This window comes from Symphalangus syndactylus, chromosome X (genome assembly GCF_028878055.3).
Source record: "Symphalangus syndactylus isolate Jambi chromosome X, NHGRI_mSymSyn1-v2.1_pri, whole genome shotgun sequence".
Taxonomy (NCBI): Eukaryota; Metazoa; Chordata; class Mammalia; order Primates; family Hylobatidae; genus Symphalangus; species Symphalangus syndactylus.
The window spans coordinates 53,434,974-53,456,607 of record NC_072447.2 but is presented as its reverse complement, the minus strand read 5'-3'; the positions used below and the strand labels follow the sequence as shown (position 1 = coordinate 53,456,607).

The following is a 21,634-nucleotide window of genomic DNA, read 5'->3' as shown; positions in this document are numbered from 1 at the left end:
CTGAACATAGAAAACATTTGCAAGTCTGGTGTCCCTAACCACCAAGGTGCCACATCCCTGCATTTAAGGAAGTCTTACTGAGGGGAAAAGACAGAACCTGATGTGAGGTGTTAGGCCCTTGAGCTATGTTCCACAGCCCCTGCAGTGGTCTAGTCCAGCCCTCCACTCTGTGGACTGCAGAGGAGGACAGGCAGCTGGAGGGAAATTACCGCTTGGAGAGGGGAGAAATTGGAGATGGATTTTGCCTCTAGCAGCCTTAGAATTGGTCTCTCTAGGCTTCTAGTCAGTGTTATTCCAAAGACAAGAGAAAGCCAGGGAGAGGAATGTGGAAAGGAGAGAGAACTGCGGTCACTCTCTCTCACGTGGAATCTGGATGTAAAACTTGTTTGGTCTTTCCCATCTTCCTGTGGACTAAGAGCTTCTGCCCCACAGCTCGTGCCAGGGCCAGGCTGTGAACCAGGCAGCCAACAAATACCACTGATTTTGGCCTTCCCTCTCAGGGGGCTTCTCTTCTGTTTGTTACACTGTCAGTGTTCACACTGCCTGCCTTTCAAATAGATGCATGTTCAGCCACAGCTAATTTGGAATTTGTTTCTCCAAAAGCATTTAGAATTGTTTTTGCCTAATGCATCAGACTTAAATCCTGGGGCTAGTTAATACCAAGGCATGAGAAAGAAAGGAGAAAGTCAGTTAAAACGCTGAGTAGAAATGAACTGGAATAGCCTTGTCTTCAGCCTGGCCCTTTTGCAGTCAGCATGTGTTGACGAGATCATAGCTGGTGCCATGCTTGCTTCAGACATTGCCTCCTGCCCAGGTGGGCAAGGGACAGGAAGAAAAGAAGTGGTGTGTGTGTGTATGTGGACACGTGGGTGGTATAAGTGTGTTGTGTTTGTTTTGTGGGTTGCATGTGCCCTGTGTGTTGTGCATGTTATGTTTATATGTTGTATATGTCACATTTGTGTGCATTGTATATGTCATCTGCACTACCTGTATTGTATGTGTTGGTGGGATTTGGGTGTTGTGTGCATTCCAGGTTTGCATTGTGTGCATTGTATGTTGTGTGCGTGTTGCCTATGGGCATTGTGTTTATGTATTTTTTGTGTTGTATGTGTATGCTGTATGAATGAAAGATTTTTACTATCAGTTCCCCAGAGCTCTAGGGGCTTGAAATGAGCTTTCAAATATAAGACTCATTGTATTTGGCTTGGAATTTGTCATCTTCATTGAAATCAGTGCAGTGTTCCCATACACTTCAGCCTGAATGGAAAGGGGTGGGGACGAGGGCTGGGCTGGATGTGAAGCTGGAACATTTTGGGGTTCTCCAAATGTTATGGTCTGAATGTTTGTGTCCCCCTAAAATTCATATGTTGAAACCCAACCCCCAAGGTGAATGGGATTAGGAGGTGAGGACTCAAGATCAGTAGATCTTGAGGGTGGAGCTCTCATGAATGGATCAGTGCCCTTAGAAACCTCAGGGAGGTCCCGGGTCCTCTTCCTTGATGTGAGGACACAGCAAGAAGGCACCGTCTATGAACCAGGGAGCGGGTCTTCATCAGATACCAAATATGCCTGTGCCTTGATCTCAGACTTCTCAGCCTCCAGAATGGTGACAAATACATTTCTGTTGTTCATAAGCCACCCAGTGTATTGTATTTTGTTATAGTAGCCCGGTCTGACGAACACACAAAAGAAAGTCTCTTTCAGCTGGAATTGTCTGTATTGGGAGGTGAAAGTTTGGGGCTCCAAAGAGAGGTAGTGAGAAATGGTTTAGAAGTAATGCCCCAGGGCTGGGCAGTGCTAATGCAAGGACCCAGTAATTGGATGAAGCACAGTGGTGAAGGAAAAGAAAGGGGTCCTAGTTCTGGCACCCACATTGCAGTCTTGGCCCAGCCCCTCACTAAGGGTGAGGGGGCCTCTTTCTTTGGATCCCACAGGGAAACGCTGTCATGCAAACCTGGGCCTGGGATTACCATGAAAGTTCTCTGTGCTGGGCAGTAGAATGAGCTGTTGGCAGGAGGAGTCAGGAGTCAGCACATAGACCCAGCTTTGGCGTTGAACAGCAGTGTGACCTTGGTCATATTCCTTGTCCTTTAGTCTCTGTCTTAGCTTGGGTTTCTCTAGAAGACACCTGGAAACAAGAATTCAAATGCAAACAATTTATTTGGGAAGTAATCCCAGGATGGCAGGGAAGAGAAGGAAATTAATAAAGGAGGAATTATCAAACTAGTTTCTACTGTGGGAAACGAGGTCAGCCCTGCTGGGGATCTTTGGAAGACAGTGCAGAACATGCCACAGTGACATTTTGATGAAGGGGTGAGGGAGCTGGGGTATTCATACACCAACACCTGTCAGTCACTGGTTGTGGGCTGCTCCTGGAGCAGCAGCAGACATTAATTCCTAGCATTTCTGGCCTGCTGCAATTATAGGCAGGGCAGGTGCCAGGGGCCAGAGAAAGCCCTCAGGCAGAGATGAGTCCTGGCAGTGGGAACTCAGGCTGATCTTCACCAGAACGGGAAAGCAGAAGAATGGAAGGGTGGAATGTTGATAGTCACTACATTTTTCTTTTCTGTAAAATACAGAACTTGAACCATATTATTTTTAATGTTTCTTTCTATCGTAATACTCAGTGACCTATGAAATAATAATTCTTTATTCCTTCTTTCCCTTATTGATTTAGTAAATATGTGAGCATATTTACTAATATACATACTATGATGTGTCAGACACGGTTTTTTTTTTTTTTTTTTTTTTTTGAGACAAGGTCTCACTGTGTCCCCCAGGCTGGAGTGTGGTGGTGCAATCATGGTTCACTGCAGCCTCAAATTCCTGGACTCAAGTGATCCTCCCACCTGGGCCTCCCAAAGTGCTGAGATTATAGGCATGAGCCACTGTGTTTGGCCCAGAGTCTGGTCTTGATGCTTGGGATACATAGGGGAGCAGGCAGACAGGTAGAGGAGAAGCCTGATACAAGCTTGTGCCACAGAAGAAGTTAGAAGCCAGGTTGGGGTCATGACAAACAGGGAGGTGGAATTGACTCTGGCTGCAGCAGTCAAGGGTGAGGCAGGAATCATTGATGGAGGAGCAGGGATTTGTCAGGGGACAGCAGGGAGAAAGGCATTTGAGGAGGCAGGAATAGTATTGCAGTGGCAGAGAGATGGCATAGTTGGGAAGCTAAAATAAATAAAGAGATGGAGTGTTTGATTGAGGTGGCCAGAATACTGAGAGAAACCCAGAAAATGTTAAGAACAAGGTTGGATAAGTGCACAGGGCATGGAGGACATTGGGGCCAATGTCAAGGATCTCTGTTGTTTGTTTTTTAAATTAGAGGCAAGGTTTTGCTCTGTTGGCCAGGTTGGTCTTGAACTCCTGGCCTCAAGCAGTCCCCCAGCCTCAGCCTCCCAAAGTGCTAGGATTACAGGCATAAACCACCGCACCCAGCCAAGGATCTCTGTTTGATCTTGGAGGTGCTGAGGAGCTCTCAAAAATGTTTGCTCTAGGGAGAGACAGGGTGGGTTTGCCTTTCAGAAAGATCACTCTGATCACAGTGGGAGGCAGTAAAATCAGAGGTGGGGTGATCAGTAGATAAATGTATTGGTCAGCTGCCCTAACAAAATACCACAGGTGGTTTAAAGAACAAACATTTATTCTCTCACAGTTCTGGAGGCTGGAAGTCCAAGATGAAAGTGCTGGCAGGGGTGGTTTAGGGTGAAGCCTCTCTTCCTGGCTTGTAGATAGCTGCCTTCTTGCTATGTCTTCACATGGCTGTGTGCCTGTGGGAAGAGAAAGAGTGAGCTTTAGCATCTCTTCCTGTTCTTATAAGGACACCAATCCTATTGAATTTGGGCCCCACCCTTATGATCTCGGTTAATGTTAATTGCCTCCTTAAAGGCACCATCTCCAAACTAGTCACATTGGGGCTCAGGGCTTCAGCATATGACTTTTAGGGGGCAGAGTGGACAAAATTCAGTCCATAACAGAAAGTTATTGTTTCTAGGAGAGAGAAAATGAGGGACTGAGCTTCAGCAGTGGCTGAGAATGAGAAGGCAGGAGCAGTGATAGCAGATGCCCAGGAGTTAGGCAGGAGAGAGGGAACGAGAGGGATAAGGGTGAGGAGGAGCTGGCAGAGCTTGAGGCTTTTCTACAGATGTCATCGGCACTCCACCCCACATCCCTGTGGCCTATCTCTGAGTTCACCTGCAGCTCTGCCCCTCATGCACACTGACAGCTTCCCACCTGGGCTGCCCAAGCCTCCCCACTGCTCTGAGGGCTTTCTCTGGCACTGTGGGAGCTGCTCAGCAGAGGCAATGGTCAATCTCAAAGTTTCAGGATTTAACGCTCCCCAGAGCAATGATCAGCCTATGAGGGACAGTAGGTAAAACCCCACCTTCCCATGCTTTGGCTGGAAAATTCTTTTTTTTTTTTTTCCTTTAGACAGGGTCTCACTTTGTCACTTAGGCTGGAATGCAGTGGTGGTGCAATCATGGCTTACTGCAGCCTCAACCTCCCAGGCTCAAGTGATCCTCCCACCTCAGCCTCTGGAGTAGCTGAGACCACAGGCATGCACCACCATGCCTGGCTAATTAAAATTTTTTTTTTTTTTTTTTTTTTAGAGACAGGGTCTCACTATGTTGCCCAGGCTGGTCTCAAACTCCTGGCCTCAAGTGATCTTCCTGCCTTGGCCTCCCAAAGTTGGTGGGATTACAGGCGTGAGCCACTGCACCCAGCCTGGTGGGAAATTCTGAGGTATGTTCTATGTACTTCTTCAGAGGTCCTCCAGCAAGATAGAGGCCCAGTTGCCCACACATTCTCCAGGTTAGCTTCTTTTCCCAGTCTCACTGCCCAACCCGTCCTCTGAGATCACCTCCCAAATGAACTACCTACACCCAAGTCCTTGTTTCACGATCTGCTTTGGGAGAAACCTGAACTGCCACAGTTTGTGAATGGGCAGTGGGAGTACCGGAGTCCAGGCACCCTGTAGTGGGATGGGGCTTGGGAGGGAGAGATGGTGAGTTCAGGTAGGGCCATGCTGAGACTGACACTTGGCCTGTGGGCTGCCGATGTAGCCTGCCAGTGTGCAGCTGGCATATGCCACCAGAACCTGGAATGACATCTGGGTGTCCTCTTCCCCTGCTCCTGGATGGCCAAGAACAGGAGCCTGATTTTCCTAAAAGCCACTCCTACAGGGCAACTGTGTATACAGCTGACTTTCTGAGGTTCGAGCTCATGCCGATTGGGGTGGAGATTCACATCAGAGTCACGTAAGCAAGATAACTTGGCAGAGCAAGGATGGCTGACGGTCTGTGTTCTCCCTTCACCACACCACTGTGCGTTCCTCACCAGCCACCTTCCTCGATGGGTGCCTGTTGACTGCTTCCTCTCCCACCAGCCCACCTCTCCTCTCCTCTCTTCCTGTTCATTCCTTATGCACAAGCGTTTTATTGACCTCATTTAGTGGTCTCCCTCTCAAGCATACCTTTAGAGCCCCCCCTGCCCATTCAAGGTATTTTCCTAAACAAAGACTATTTCCTCCCTGAGAGGAACTCCATTACCAGACACTCAGATAATCACCTCACTCTGCTACACTGCTATTTAAGGAGGAGGGCAGAGGCAGAGCTGCACATCAGGGAATTCACGTGGGGGGCTACTTGGCAGTTCCAAAGTGCCACCACATATGTCATCTCACCTGATTCTTCCTTCATCCGAGAGAGGGAGGTCAGAGAGGGAAAGGGGTAAAGGATTGCTTAGGTGAGGCTCCCGGGGAGACTGGTGAGGGGGTTGGGGAAGCAGGGCAGGGAAGCCTAGGGAACCAGGCAAGGCACAATCTGGGGCCAAGTCTCAGCCTTAACCTGATCCCACAGAGCATCACTGGAGCATGAGTTATATCTCTGAGTTTAGCTCAACTTGAGGCAGGGAAGCTGAATTTTATGCTCCCATGCCATTTGCTCTTTGACTAAGTGTCTCCCTGGGGGAGCATAAACTCCCAGGCACTTCCAGCTCCGCACAAACTGGGTAAAGCGGCTCTAGAAGCCCCAAGCCAGCTGGCTAAAGAGAATCGCAGGTGTGGGCTGTTAGAACTAAAAGCACACAGAAGATGGCGGAGGACACACAGATGTCAGCAAAGGGATCTGAGGGGGTCAGAGCCAAGCATGGGCAGTGTCTGCTGCCCTGGCAGACTCATAGTATCCTGTGTATTAATTTTCCATTGCTGCTTAACAAATTGCCACCAACTTAGATGCTTAAAACACCTCCAATTTATTATCTCACAGTTCTGTAGATCTGAAGTCCTGGCACGATGTCACTGGATTTTCTGCTCAAGGTCTCATTGGGCCGACATCAAGGTGTTGGTTGGGGCTGTGGTTCTCATCTGAGGCTTGGGATCCTCTTCCAAGCTCACTGGTTATTGGCAGAATTCAGTTCCTTGGGGTTGTAGGGCTGGGGCTCCATCTTCTGGAAAGCTATTGGCTGGGGACTGCTTTCAGCTTCCAGAGGCTACTTGTAGTTCCTTGTCATGTGGCCCCCATAGGCAGCCCACAAGGTTGCTTGCTTTCTTCTAGGCCTCCTGGAACATGTCACTCTGCCTTCCTCTTCTGCCACTAGCCAGAGAAAACTCTCGGCTTTTACAGGGCTCACATAATAAGGTCAAGCCCATCCACGATGATCTCACTTTTGCCACATAATGTAACATGATAATGGGAGTGATATTTCATCATATTCAGAGGTTCTCAGAGGAGAGGGGATTAGACAAAGGCAAGAGTCACTGGGAGCGGGGGTCATCTGAAAATTCTGCCTACCAGGCCCTGCATTCTTGCAGGTGTTTCTGAAGCTAATCTAGTGAGGCCCGTAGCATGATAGTAGCTGTTTCAAACCCAGGTGTTGGTAGATTCATGGGCACTGGAAAATTCCTGGACCTTGTCCTGGTCTGCCAGTAGCAGTGGTTATATCGCTGGATAGTCAGCTGACAATTGGCAGATGGCCCTTGGCGTCTGCCTTGTTTCCTGTGAAAATCATTCATGTGAGACTGGCAGAGGATCCCAGGGAGATACATACATTCAGCATTAGCCATGTCTCTTACTCTTCCTGGTGATGCTTGAGGCCTGCTAGTTTGAGCAGCATGATCCACCATTGTGGCCTCTACATTCTGATCTTCGATTCCCACTGTTGCCACCACTAACTGTAGCTATATTAAGACACTTCTGTACGCCCTCTTAAGTGTCAGGAGTCCAGTGATATTCAGCACTCCCCCCATATTGCGATTGTGTTTGGGAGAGGTTTGGACTTCCAGCCTGTATTAATGTTGCCTGCTGCAACAAATATACCCTCAAGTTTCAGGGTCTTAACACAACCAAATTTTATTTCTATTTTATAGAAAAGTCTGAGGCAGATCTTTCTGGGTGGTATATGGCTGTCTTCTATGTGGTGATTCAGGAACTCAGAGTTCTCTCTTGTGGCTCTGCTATCAGCTAGCGACAGTAGTTCTCAAACTTTAGTGAGCAACGGAATCCCCTGGAGGGCTTGTTAAAACAGATTGTTGGGCCCCATCCCCAGAATGTTTGATTCAATAAGTCTGGAGTGGGATGTAAGAAAATGCATTTCTAATGAATTATCAGACGTTGCAGACACTGCTGGTCCAGGGACCACACTGAGAACCACCGCCTTAGGGCTTGAGTGTCCTCAGTTTCCAGTCTAAAAGAAAAGGAAAGAGAGAACAGAGATGAGGCAAGCAGGTGTGCTTCTTAAACGCCTTAGTCTGGGAGTGATAAATATCATTTTCTCTCTCATTCAATAGATGAGAGAACTAGTCGCATGGCTGGGAAATGTAGTATCTGGTTGCACAACTGTGTATCAATGACAACTCTATACTATGCAAAGCGGGGGACACTTTTGGTGGAATAGCTAGCTCTCTGTATATTACCTTCCAGGTTAGGGCTGTTGTGAATGGATTGAGTTTTGTGGCCCAAAAGTCTCAAGTGGACACGGTCAAGGTTCAAGGCTCAAGGAGAGAATAATTTATTTTGTGCCAGGGACCTCCATGGCACAGCTATTTCCATATGACATAGTCTGATGGTGAGCTGCCAGACTCAGCCCAATCCTAAGGGGTCCCATATTTCAGCTCCAAGTTTTGAAGGACACACTGCCCTTCACTTTAGAGGAAGGTCCACCTGATTTCAGGACATCACCCTAAACCAGTGGCTAGACCAAACCCATCAGTCAGACCTCAAAGATGCATCAGTGTTGGTGCCCACTCCCGCCCACCTAGATCACCACAGCTGATGGGCCTCGTACCTTCCTGCTGCCATGTTCTGTAACAGTGGTGCTGTTCCCAAAGTCTAGGACACATGCTTTCACTCACCCTCAGCCTCCCATTCTGCTCAAGACCCTTGCAGGATCTGGCTGAGCTCCAGGAGACTATACATCTCTTTCTAGATCCAGCACATTCCCAACCCACTGTTGGTAAGATAAAACATTTGAATCTTCTCATAGAAGTAATGGATCTCAACTGAGCCTCCTCCTCCACCCCTGCCCCAGCCTGTTTCCTTGTTGACAAATGGCATTCATCAATCAATTGGGTGGTCACCACTTAGAGTACAGTCTGGAGATGACCACTCATCATGGAAAGGTTGCCAATTTCCTGTGTCTGAGAGGGATTAACCACCCAGGAATGAAAGAAAGGCATGTTTTCAGTTATTGAGTGGGGAAAATATTAAAAACATATACAAATAGCAATACCAGAAGAATAATAAGGACCACTTCCAACAGAAATCCAGAATGTAAAAGGGTTCTATTCAGGCTTAGAATTCATGGCACATAATGTCAGATAGTTCTTCATTATTTCATTGAGCACACAGTTATTCAACTCTACTGTGTACGCTGAGTCATAAGGCTCCCTGGAAAACTACAATTGATAGGTTTACAGAGCCACCGAAACAAAGTGGAAGGGGAATTATTAACAATGATGATCTAGCTTGCTTCCAGATGACAAAATGATCCAACCGAAAGGTTAGTTGCAAATTCTGTCGTTTGGTCATGAAAATGACTCCAGTTAGAGCCTTGCTCCTGGCATCAGAAAGTCTGGCTTTTCATCTCAGCTCTGTTGCTCAGTGGTTAGGTGAACCTGGGAAGTTCAGCTTTCTTAACTGTCCCTTAGACTCCTCGTTTTGGAGATTCCAAGGGCCCTTTCAGCTCTGACAGCCTCTGGATCAGGTATTTTCCAACTAGGTACTTACATCTGACCTTGCCTTTCCTACTTATATCATCCCAGCAACAAACATGCAGATAAAGCCATGATCAACTTTATGGCTGAAACAAGGCACATTTATTGGGTGTAGAGGTTTTGTTAAGGTAATTCAAGTTAACGTGACTGCTCCTTAAATGACCAAAAACATATAAAAAGGGGAATTTTGTTAATGTTAAGAAAATGAAATAAGTGGTGACCACTGAGATAAAGGAACTCATAATTGAAGGAATACCCTCTTAGTCATTGTGGATGATGTCAAAGTGGCATACTTATGTAGTTAAAAGAAAAGAACTCAAAAGTGGATTAAATAATACTTGAAGAACCTATTTCGTGAAGGGTACTTTATAGACATTATCTTTATAATTCTAACCTCAACCCTTTTGTGATGGTTAATTTTTGGTGTCAACCTAACCAATTTCAGAGATACTTAAAAAGCTGGTAAGGCATTATTTTTCAGTGTTTCTATGAGGGTGTTTCTGGAGGAGATGGGCATGTGAACGGTGAACTGAGTGGGAAAGATCTGCCTTCAACATGGGCAGGCACCATCCAATCAACTGGGGACCCAGACGGAATAAAAAGGCAGAGGAAAGGTGAATTTGCCCTGTCTCTGTCCTGGAATTGGAAACACCCTTCTTCTCCTACCCTTGGACATAAGAACTCCAGGCTCTCTGACCTTTGGACCCCAGGACTTGCACCAGTGGCCTCCCCTATTCAGGCCTTAGGCCTTGGACTGAGAGTTATACCATCAGCTTCCCTAGTTCTGAGGCTTTTGGACTTGGACTGAGCCATGTTACTAGCCTCCCTGGTTCTCCAGCTTGCAGAAGGCCTATCATGGGATTTTGCTTCCTCCATAATTGTGTGAGCCAATTCCCCTAATAAATATCTTCTTATCTATCTATCTATCTATCTATCTATCTATCTAGTCATCTATCTACGTATCTATCTGTCTGCCTATCTATCTATCTATCCTTTTGGTTCTGTCTTTCTGCAGAACCCTGACTAATATACAGTTAAAATAGGTATCATCATCCTCAGTTTACAGATGGGGAAATTGAGGCTCAGATAGAACTAATTGCCCAAGGACACCCAGCTGGGAAGTAAGACAGAGCCATGTCTTCCTGAATCCAAAGCCCATATATGTTTTTCTCATACTCAGAATTACTTCTCTGGTTAATGACTTAATAGTACTACTGAAATATAAAGGCAAGAGTATTTTTAGGTAGAGACCAACAGAAGAGATACTAAGATAGAGTTCTAATTATGAAGGAACAATTCCATTCAGCAGGCCAAACATTCTGCCAGGAGTTTTACTACTGCATGTAAAGAGCAGTGGCTAGCCCTTATGATTGCAATGTTTAAAAATATGTGCACAAATGTAAACCAGTTTATTTATCTGTCAGAGATACTTAAGTAAAGAATATCAGTATCACCGCCAGAAATCTCAGAAACTGGTGGATTTCATATTTGCTTATATAAATACATTTTTCCTTCTAGTTCTGGAAATACTGTGATCAAGATAACCTGAAAACCCATTTTCCTCAGTTATCTAGAAATAAACAAATATTTATTTGAATGAATAGATGAGCACACAGGAAATTGACAGGGGCTGTGAATGAAAAAGGTACTGAAAACTAGGGCAGTGAGTTTGTGAATGATTATGTGACTGTTTTAGGGTGGGGACAAATGGGAAGAGACAATGATTCTGTACTCTAGGTCCTTAGACCATTTAATGTCCATTTGAGGTCGTGGGAGGGGTGGGGGGGCGACAAACGGTTGATGCTTTGGGTCCCTGTAAGGCAAAAAAGTTGGACATGTGATACATACATTCTACAAAAGTGGAAACCTCTGTGTGAGGGTAGATTAGAAAAAAATCTGCCCATTGACCCAGAGGGGTTTGTTTGTCATGGTCTAGGCTCCAAGTGGGAAAAAAAAATGTCTCCTGAGAAATTTTTGAACTATATCCTATGAGGGTTTGGAATTAAATATATATTCCTTATGTGGTGCTGGAGCCCCAAGCTCAGAAATTTTATTTTATTTATTTATTTATTTATTTATTTATTTATTTATTTATTTATTTATTTTTGAGGCAGAGTCTTGCTCTGTTGCCCAGGCTGGAGTGCAGTGGCATGATCTCGGCTCACTGCAACCTCTGCCTCCTGGGTTCAAGCAATTCTCTGCGTCAGCTTCCCGAGTAGCTGGGATTACAGGCACCCACCACCATGCCCGGCTAATTTTTGTATTTTTAGTAGAGACAGGGTTTTGCCATCTTGGCCAGGCTGGTTTTGAACTCCTGACCTTGTGATTCACCTGCCTCGGCCTCCCAAAGTGCTGGGATTACAGGTGTGAGCCACCGTGCCCAGCCATAAATTATTACAAAAATGATAGTGAAACCTCTGGACAGCTTGGCAAAAACAAAAACGAAACTTCACAGAAGGAGACCCCATTAATCAGGCCTCACAAAATTCCTACACATAAAGCCGTGTTTATGATGAGCTCACAATTCAAAAATATGAAACAGTTGAAAAAAGATTTCACTATGAGCAAGAGACAGCAGGATTAGACACTCAAGAAATTCAGATAATGAAACAATCTATTAGAGACCATAAAATTTGCTTTTTTTTTTTTTTTTTGAGGCAGGGGCTCACTGTCACCCAGGGTGGAGTGCAGTGGCTCAATCATGGCTCACTGCAGGCTCAACTCCCCCAGCTCAAGCAATCCTCCTGCCTCATTTTTTAAATTTTTTTTGTAGAGATGGGGGTCTCCCTTTGTTGCCCAGGTTGGTGTTGAACTCCTGGGCTCAAGCAATCCACCCGCCTTGACTTCCCAGAGTGTTGGAATTATAGGCGTGAGCCACCGTGCTTGGCCCATAATTAGCATATTTAAAATGATTAAAAGCTTATGTTTTTAAACAATGAAAACATAAAGGAAAAAACAGACACTATGAAAAGGAACATGCATATATATTTTTAGAAGAAACTAAATAGAACTTCTAGAAATAAAAAAATATAGTCATTGAGGTTGGGCATGGTGGCTCACACCTATATTCCCGGAGCACTGGGAAGCTGAGATGGGAAGACTGCTGGAAGCCAGAAGTTTGAGACAAGTGTGGGCAATATAGCAAGACCCTGTCTCTACAATAAATAAATAAATAAGCTGAGTGTGGTAGTGTGAGTTTGTAGTCCTAGCTACTTAGAAGGCTGAGGCAAGAGGACCACTTAAGCCCAGGAGCTTGAGGCTGCAATGAGATGTGATTGTAACACTGCACTTCAGCCTGGGCAGCAGAGCAAGATTCTGTCTCAAAAAAAAAAAAAACAAAAAAACGAACCTCAAAAAACAAAACAAAGAAGCACACACACACACAAACACACACACACACACAGTCACTGAAATAAAAAATCTCAGTATATAAGTTAAACAGAAATTATTGAACCAGAGAGGGATGTCAAAGAATTACCCAGAATGCAGCACAGAGAAACAAAAAAAGGGAGGTGAAAGGATATGGAGAATAGAATAAAAAATTCTCATATATAACTAATTGGAGTTCCAGAGGGAAAGAACAAAGACAATGTGGGAGAAGCAATGTTCAATGACATAATAGCTAGGAATTTTTCAGAATTTATGATACATAGATTCAGAATCCTCAGCTGGATAGATTTCATAACTTAGTATGCATATTGCTCTATAAAAAGGTAAAAGTGGGCTGGGAGTGGGGGCTCATGCCTGTAATCCCAGCACTTTGGGAGACCGAGGCAGGAGGATTGCTTGAGCTCAGGAGTTCAAGATCAGCTTGGGCAACATAGGGAGACCTTGTCTCTGCAAACAACAAAACAAAACAACAAAAAACTAGCCTGACGTGGTGGCCTGTGCTTGTGGTCCCAGCTACTCAGGAGGCTGAGGTGGGAGGATTGCTTGAGCTCAGGAGTTTGAGGCTGCAGTAAGGTATAATCTTGCCACTGCACTCCAACCTGGGTGACAGAGTGACACCCTGTTGCTAAAAGATAAGTAAATAAACAAAAAGGTAACAGACACCATTCTACCAAGTACATTCATATCAATCCAGAGCAAAATTCTAGGGACATCAACACAGTAGCAGTGTGGGTAGAAAAGAGAAGGATGCTAGAACATGCTGTATAGTACTTTTCTTGTTCTAAGGCAAATGTATCTATTTCAGTTGTTATGTCCACATAAAAATTACTCTAAAATTTAGTGGCTTAAAATAACCACAATCATTTTATTATCTCTCATGATTTCTGTGGGTCAGGAATTCTGGAAGAGCTTAGCTGAGTGGTTCTGGCTTGGAGTCTCTCATGTGGTTACAATTAGACTGTGGCTGAAGCAATGTGGGAGAAGCACATTGAGATGCCCATCCAGCCCCCCATTGCTACAGCCGCCTGTTGTTGTTGAGCTGAAACAACACGGAACTGTAGCAACTGAGGGCTGGTTGGGCATTTTTCTCTCTTCACATGGTCTCAGGGCCTCTCCAGCTGGCCTCTCTACGTGGGCTATTTGGGCTATTTATAGCATGGCAGCCTCAGGATAGTTGGACTTTAAAAATGGTGGTTCAGGGCTCCAGCACCAATGATCCAACAAGCAAGGTAGAAGTTGCTTCGCCTTTTTGGACCTAGCCTTGGAAGTCATTGAGTGTCACTTACAATGCATTCAAGTTACACTCAAATCACAAGCCTGCCCAGAGTTAAGGCAGAGGATATAGACCCTCCACTCCTAACTCTGTCTGGATGGGAGGAGTGTCAATATGCCATTGTAGAATACGACTGTGGGACATAGAATAGTATTGACATGGGGGATATTGGTGGAGCCATCTTTGGAAAACACGAGCTGCCACAGTATAGGTATCGGTAAGTTTAACAAATTGATTGACGGTACAGGTAATCACCAGAAGACTAAACTTAGAATTTGTAGCTTATAAACTAGCAGAGAAACATTTGATATTGTCAATAGTCCAAAAAAAAGAAAACAAAAAGAAATTACAGTTAGTAGAAAATGGGAAATAAGATGGCAAAATGAATTTCTAATGGTAGTTACAACAAATATAAGTGAGCCAAACTCACCTATCAGGACCCAGACTGCTATTGTCTACTTTCAGCTATTTTATATTATTATTATTTTTTTGAGACAGGGTCTTGCTCTGTTGGGCATGCTGCAGTGCAATGGTGCAATCACGGCTCACTGTGCCCTCAAAGGCTCACTGTACCTCCCAGGCTCAAGTTATCCTCCCACCTCAGCCTCCCAAGTAGCTGTGTCTACAGGCACACACCACCACCCCTGGCTAATACTTTTTTGTAGAGATGGGGTCTCGCTACATTGTCTATACTGATCTCGAACTCCTGGGCTCAAGCAATCCTCCTACCTAGGCCTCTCAAAATTGCTGGGATTATAGGCATGAGCCACCATGTCCTTGATCTATTTTGTATTCTTAAAACTAAGAAATACAGAATAGCTGAAAGTAAATGAATGGAAAAAGATATATCAGGAAATATAAATTAAATAAAGCTGGGGCAGCAATTTTAATATCAGACAAAACAGCATTCAAAACTACAGATATCATAAAGGACAAAGGGGAATGGTACATACGGAGAAAAGGAATAATAGTTCTAGAATATATAACAATTATGAAAGCACATTTATTCATGTAGATATATTTGAGACAGAGACTCATTCTGTCACCCAGGTTGGAGTGCGGTGGCGCCATCTCAGCTCACTGCAACCTATGCCTCCTGGGCTCAAGCCATTCTCCCACCTCAGCCTCCTGAGGAGCTGGGACTACAGGTGTGCACCACCACACCCAGCTAATTTCTTTTTGTTGTATTTTTTGTAGAGATAGGGTTTTGCCATGTTGCCCAGGCTGGTCTCCAACTTTTGAGCTCAAGGGATTCGCCTGCCTCAGCCTCCAAAAGTGTTGGGATTACAGGCGTGAGCCACTGCACCTGGCCAGTAAAATATATTGAATGCCTATAATATTCTAGGCGTTGCTCTAGGTTTGAAGGAGATAGCAGAGACCAAAACAGACAGAAATACTTATCTTCATTAGAATTTACATTCTATACAATTATTAACACAACCTCAAGTATTTAAAACAACAATAGGCAGAACTAGAGAATAAAATAGATAAACCAGGAAGTGTAGGTGGAGATGTTAAGATTCCTGCCTCTGAAACTGATGAATAAAGGAGACAAAAAATAAAGCTATTGAAGATTTGCACCACACAATTAATAAACTTTAACTAGCGGATATGAATAGAATCTGACACTCAACCAACAGATTACATATTCTTTTTGAATGCACATGGCACGTTTACAAAATGAGAGAAAGCAACTTACCAAAAAGGCAATCTAAATACATTCCAAAGACTCAATGTCATTCAGGGCTGGGACCCTTTTATTCCCCCCGCCCCGCCTGAGATGGAGTTGCACTCTTGTTGCCCAGGCTGGAGTGCAATGGCGCGATCTCGACTCACCACAACCTCTGCCTCCCAGGTTCAAGTGATTCTCCTGCCTCACCCTTCCGAAGTAGCTGGGAATACAGGCATGTGCCATCACGCCCAGCTAATTTTGTATTTTCGGTAGAGATGGGGTTTCTCCATGATGGTCAGGCTGGTCTTGAACTCCCGATCTTAGGTGATCTGCCCGCCTCGGCCTCCCAAAGTGCTGGGCTTATAGGAGTGAGCCACTGCACCCAGCCTGCTGGGACCCATTTTTTATTTCAGCCCAGGGACACTTCTCTATGACAACTTTTCAAAGGCAGAGCAGGAGAAGGTTGAATTACTCTGTTCTCTGCAATAATCCACCTCCCACAAGCAAAAGCAAAACCCAAACAGCAATAACCATGGCCTATAGCAAAGAACAAGGCTGTCCCTATTTTTTTTTTTTAATGAAACTATCTTCTGTTGGCAGGGTCTACCCCTGGTTCTCTTCAGCTCTGTTCTTGCCTTTGTTCTGAGTTTCTCTTCAGGAGAAACAAAATGGCGCCCAGCCAGGAAGGAGAGAGGCTTTACTCTCCTGAGCCCTGAGCAGGACTTCTACCCATAACTGGTTTTCAGAGTGGCTGCTTGGTATAGCAGGGTGGTCATGGTGACAGTGAGAGTTTTCCTTGGCAGTGAGCTGAACTCATCCGCTTGAGAACAAGATCATCTGCTTTGTAAGCTGCCCTAGTTAGAGACCACCCCTCAACTGCCAGGTCTTAGGAGGAAATTCTGCCACTAGCTACTAAAGGCATCACCAGAACTTCACTAACAGAAATCAGAGACTTCTTAAACCAAAGCATCCTAACTTTTATTAGCAGGGAGGCTGTCTCCAGAAAGCCCTCTGGGTTTCACCCCTTCTTCCTCAAAGTGTTGACATAAAAGTTCATCACTGTCATCAACGATTGTTCCACTTATGGCAAAATTTTAGACCCAATTCATCCCCCCAACCTCTTTTTTTTTTTTTCTTTTTGAGACGGACTTTCACTCTATCACCAGGCTGGAGTGCAGTGGTGCGAGCTCGACTCACTGCAACCTCCGCCTCCTGGGTTCAAGTGATTCTCATGCCTCAGCCTCCCGAGTAGCTGGGATTCCAGGCACGTGCCACCATGCCCAGCAAAGTTTTTGTATTTTTAGTAGAGACAGGGTTTCACCATGTTGGCCAGGATGGTCTCGATCTCCTGACCTCATGATCCACCTGCCTTGGCCTCCCAAAGTGCTGGGATTACAGGAGTGAGCCAGTGCGCCCAGCCACCTTGTAATTACCACTCAAGGGTTTAATTACAAATATTCTATCTCCACTCTCTAGATCCACTTTTGATAGATATTTTCAGGGCCAGGTCTGAGCATTTCTTTTTTCTTTTACCCCAATTTTTATTCTGAAAAAAAAATCACAAATAGATGCTCTTTTATGAAAACTTCAATTAGCAATGCCTCCTCCTCATGTTATTCTAAAACACACACACACACACACACACACACACACACACACACACACACACACACAGCCCAACTCACTAAACCAAAGCTGAGGCAGGCAAGCATATTCAGAAATCTACAGGATGATTCTGTGCTTATTCCAGGATAGTGGCCTTTCAGATGTAATTCTCAACTCTCACCCACATATTTAAAAAATAAATGAGTCTTTTGATTGGCATTTGGAGTATTGGAACCTGAACCTCAGCTTTATTTTGAAAGCCTGTTCCCATTTGTATTCACAGGCAAGCTTTGCTCTCTGGCTCTGTCCTTGCCTTTTGACATTTAGCTGTTACCTTAGGTAATAAGTGGCCCAGGTTTTAGCCTCTGAAGTGGAGGTGGGATACCTCAAACCTGCTCCTGCCTCCTTCTGGGTTACCACTCAAGGGTTTTCACAGGTATAGCTCTGTATTTAATGGCATGTAGTAGTTAATTTGCTTTTGCATTTGAAAACCCTATAAAAAACGGTCTGTTTCCACAGAAGCTTCTTGAGAGTGTTCTTGTACCCATTTTCTCAGCAGCTGTCTACTTACTGTGACCCCCAGTCTCCATTCCAGACCTTTCTGGTGGATGTGGGTAACATTTTCAGGGCCATTTCTGCATAATTATCTCCTCTTTCAATTTTTATTTTGAAAAGTTTTAAACCTTCAGACAGTAGAAAAAATAATACGAGCATCCATATGCCCCATGCCTTGATTCATGAATTATTATTGTGCCATATTTACACATCTGTCTGTCTGTCTTTTTCCTGAACCATTTGAAAGTAATTTACAGGCATCATGACACTTCACCTCTACATATTTTGCCTAAGAAGATGGACTTTCTCTCACATAACCATAAGGCCATTTTTATATTCAAGGAATTTATACTGATAGAAAAATATCTAATGTATAGGCCATAGTCAAATTTTGTCAGTAGTTCCTATACTATACTTTGTAGCATGTTCTTTTTCTGATCCACAATCCAATCGAGGATCAATATTGCATTTAGTCGTCATGTCTCTTTAGCCTCTTTTAATCTGTTTCTCCAAGGAAGCTGCCTCCTTTTGATGGGAAATGGTATTTAGAAACCAAGGACTAGGTGGGCTCATTTTGAGCAATTTCTTTTAAGCTGGTCTATGAATTGGGCGTTGAGGGGACGATAGTAACTTACACTTTTGCCAGAATTGGCTCATACCTTTCTGCCCCATCTTCTACTGACTGAGGAGGGAGTCCTGGGTGTCCTGGGTGAGGGATGTGATAAATGAGTTTGGAGCCAGACAGACATGGGTTTGACCACGCCTCTCCTCTACCATATGACCTCCAGAGACTTATATAAAGTCACTGCATCTGTTTTTTCGTCAATGAAATGGAAATCAATATATGAATTTCACTGCGTTGGGGTAAAGATTCAGTGAGATAACATGGCAAAGTTCTCTGCATAATCATATTCCACATACATTTACTGAGCATGCCTTCTACTGTGTAATGTGCTAGAGATAGAATAGTGAACAAAACTGGGCATTATCCCAATTCTTACAAAGCTTACCATTACTGGGGGAGCCCCATGCAATGGCTGTCTGGTTCAGGATATAATCATACTCCAGATGAAAAGGCAAACCCTATACATCTTATTCATTTTGATATCCTCCATGCCTAGCACAGTGCCTGGGCACACAGTAGGAGTTTAATAAATGTTGATTGGATTCTTTTGGAACTGACTTGAGAACAAGCCAACTACAGGGATTTCTTGGAAACTCAAACTTTATTTGGACCCTTAATAGCATTCTGAAACTGAGTGAGATCTGTAATGGATCTCTGTTGAGGAGCAGCCAGGCTTACAGGGATTGAAAAGATATGCACCAGAGATTTCCAAAGAAACCATAAGTCAAGTCCCGAGTTTTATTAATCAGCTAACAGGCAAGTATTTTCTGAGGGAGTACTATGTTCAAGACGCTGTAGAATTAGAAATGTAGAGAAGTGGAAGACTCAGTTTCCGTTCTTAAAAGCTCAGGCTGACAAAGGAGAAAAGCACAGATACATATGGAAAGAGAGACGCAGGAAGGTATGTGTTAAGTGCCCAATGGTGGTCTAGAAAAGAGAACTCTCTGTGGGAGAGGTGAGAGTGGGTGCTAATGGATTAAATTAAGTCTTGGGGGTATTGGCAGGCTTTAGATAGGTGGAGAAGCGAGGGATGGGGAGCGTAGATCATGAGAACCACCCAAGCAAAGCTGCGGAGCTGGGACTAGAATTGGGCCAATCAGGTTGGAAGAAACAAACATTGGGTTGTACTTCTTGCTTTGCTCAGAAAAGTGTACTTAGTCGCTAAGATGAACCATGGGCAGTATGCTCTAGAATACTAAGTCCGTGGCCATTATTAAATCATCTAACTAGAAGAAGGATGGAGAAAAATGTTCTCAATGGCAGTTTATAAAGAGATAATCAAACAAGAAGGTATGTTCAAGCAGAAGCAGCTCAGATTAAATCACATAATGTGTGGTGAAGATCAAAGACTTGAGTTATACAGCTTGGGTTCCCATGTTTTACCTGTGTGACCTTAGGCAGGTTACTTAACCTTTCTGAGGCTCGGCTTCCTCCCTTGTAAAGTGTGGATAATCATGGTATCTACCAGATAGGCAGGTGACATCATACATGAAACAGCACCTGGCTCACAGGACACCAAATACATTATGGGCAAAATTCCTCCCCACTAAGATGTTCCAGAGGCTCCAGTCCCTCTAATGATAGATGCCAGAGCTGAGGGAGCTTCACAGCATCTCATCTATGTGCTGTACCTGCCAGGAGGCCACTGAGCTCAGCGTTACTAGGGTCAACCAGATCTAGAGCCTGGGCTTGGACTCTGGGGCTCGCCCCCTCCATCCATGGCTCCTCTCTGCCTGAGAGCAGATGGTAAGGAAAGCAGACAAAGCCAGACAGGAGAAGCAGCAACTTGCTCTTGAAAGGGCTGGCAGCCCCCCTCTCCCTTCCCAGCCTCACCCCGGGCCGGGAACGCGTGCTGGGAAGAGGATTAAATCAATGCCAATTCACATCTCTCCAGAAGCTGGCTCCCTGATCTGAACTAATAAGCAAATCATTAGTGAATTAGGGCTGGGGAGGGCTCCGTGCAGCGCTCCTTAACTCCAGCTGTAAGACAAGCGTAAAAGCCCCAACCCCTTTCCTTACCGATCTCAAAATGTTCACACCAAGGAGATTTTCTGTGTTAAAGCGACAATCAAGCCCTCCCCCAGCCCCAACTCCGCCAAGCCCCAGAACCCTTGGGAACCAACACGGGCAGGCAACACCATTTTTTCTTCCTCCGAATGCTGGTTACCAGACCCTGTGCCCCAAATCCTCCCGTTGCTCCTAACAGGCCGCAAACCCCACGCTGTCTGCGGCACCTGGATCTAGAGGGCTCCGGAGCCCTGCAGGCCAAGATGTCACCTCCATCCCCCAGCCCTGGGCACAAACTTGGACCCATTGCTTATTTCCTGGTGAAAGCCCATTATCTCTCATTTACATCTAAACTAGCTTTTCATACTATTTTAAAGGCTGCTCCTCCCCTTCTGTAATCTCCCTGCGAATGAATTAAAAGTTGATTCTTGAAATGCACAAATCTTGGGGGCAGTTTCTTTTTCCTTCTTATTTAAATCATATGCTGTTTTGGACTAACCCTTTTATTTCCTCCCAATTATGATTTCTGGTGTGTTTTCCAGAGCTTTACAACATGGCATCTGATTATACACAAAGCTTCAGAATAAAGCCCTGTTTTTCCCTTCATTAACGACACAAAGGATGGCTGTGTGATCCACACAGCACTTTGTGATTTAATGCAGCTTTACAGTCTAAATCGCACCCGGCTTGGGCAAAGCAGATTTGGGAGTGAATCAACGCATTTTCTTGCTGCCAGGAGCTCCCTTGCAGATTCCAGCAAATTCTTTCACCACACGGAATTAGCATTTGATTAAGCTCTGCAGACACGTTCAAACTTTTACCACTGAGCGCCGGCAGGGCTGCAGTAATCTCCCGAGAGGGGGAGGCACCAAGCGCAGCCACTGCTACCCCTTCCCCCCATCCCCAATGGGCACATTTTGCAAAAAAAATTGTGGGAATAGTGGGCAATGGATGGCAGGTTGAAGGAGGGGGTACCAGAAAATGTGAGGGTGCCAGAGAGCAGCATGGGGGTGGAGGGGCCGAGGGGAAAGAACATCACGTGTACGCTTGGGTTATAACCACCCTTTCTGCCCCCAAATTGCCCTAGACAGGCTCCCTCTGCCAGTGTGCTTACAATAAAGGCGCTTTGATGTTATAGTTCTCTGACCCAGGAGCAATGTAACCTTCAACCAAAACCTGGCCCGGCCTTACATCCAAGGGAGCGGGGAGGGTCTTTTCTGGTGCCCCTGCCCTGCCCTGCGGTATTATCGGTGGGGTTTGGTCCCTCTTCCAGCTACCTCCACCCAGGAAAGCTCG

The 21,634-nt window shown here is 45.0% G+C and overlaps 1 long non-coding RNA gene across 1 annotated transcript; it reads right to left on the bottom strand.

The window, feature by feature from the left end:
- Positions 1-1,710: 1,710 nt before the first annotated feature.
- On the bottom strand, positions 1,711-21,579 carry LOC129475772 (uncharacterized). Its single transcript, XR_008654854.1, has 4 exons — positions 21,453-21,579; positions 6,265-7,683; positions 3,654-3,770; positions 1,711-2,128 (listed from the first exon to the last, which is right to left on the bottom strand). It is a non-coding gene; the product is annotated as an uncharacterized lncRNA (long non-coding RNA).
- Between the last annotated feature and the right edge of the window lie 55 nt (positions 21,580-21,634).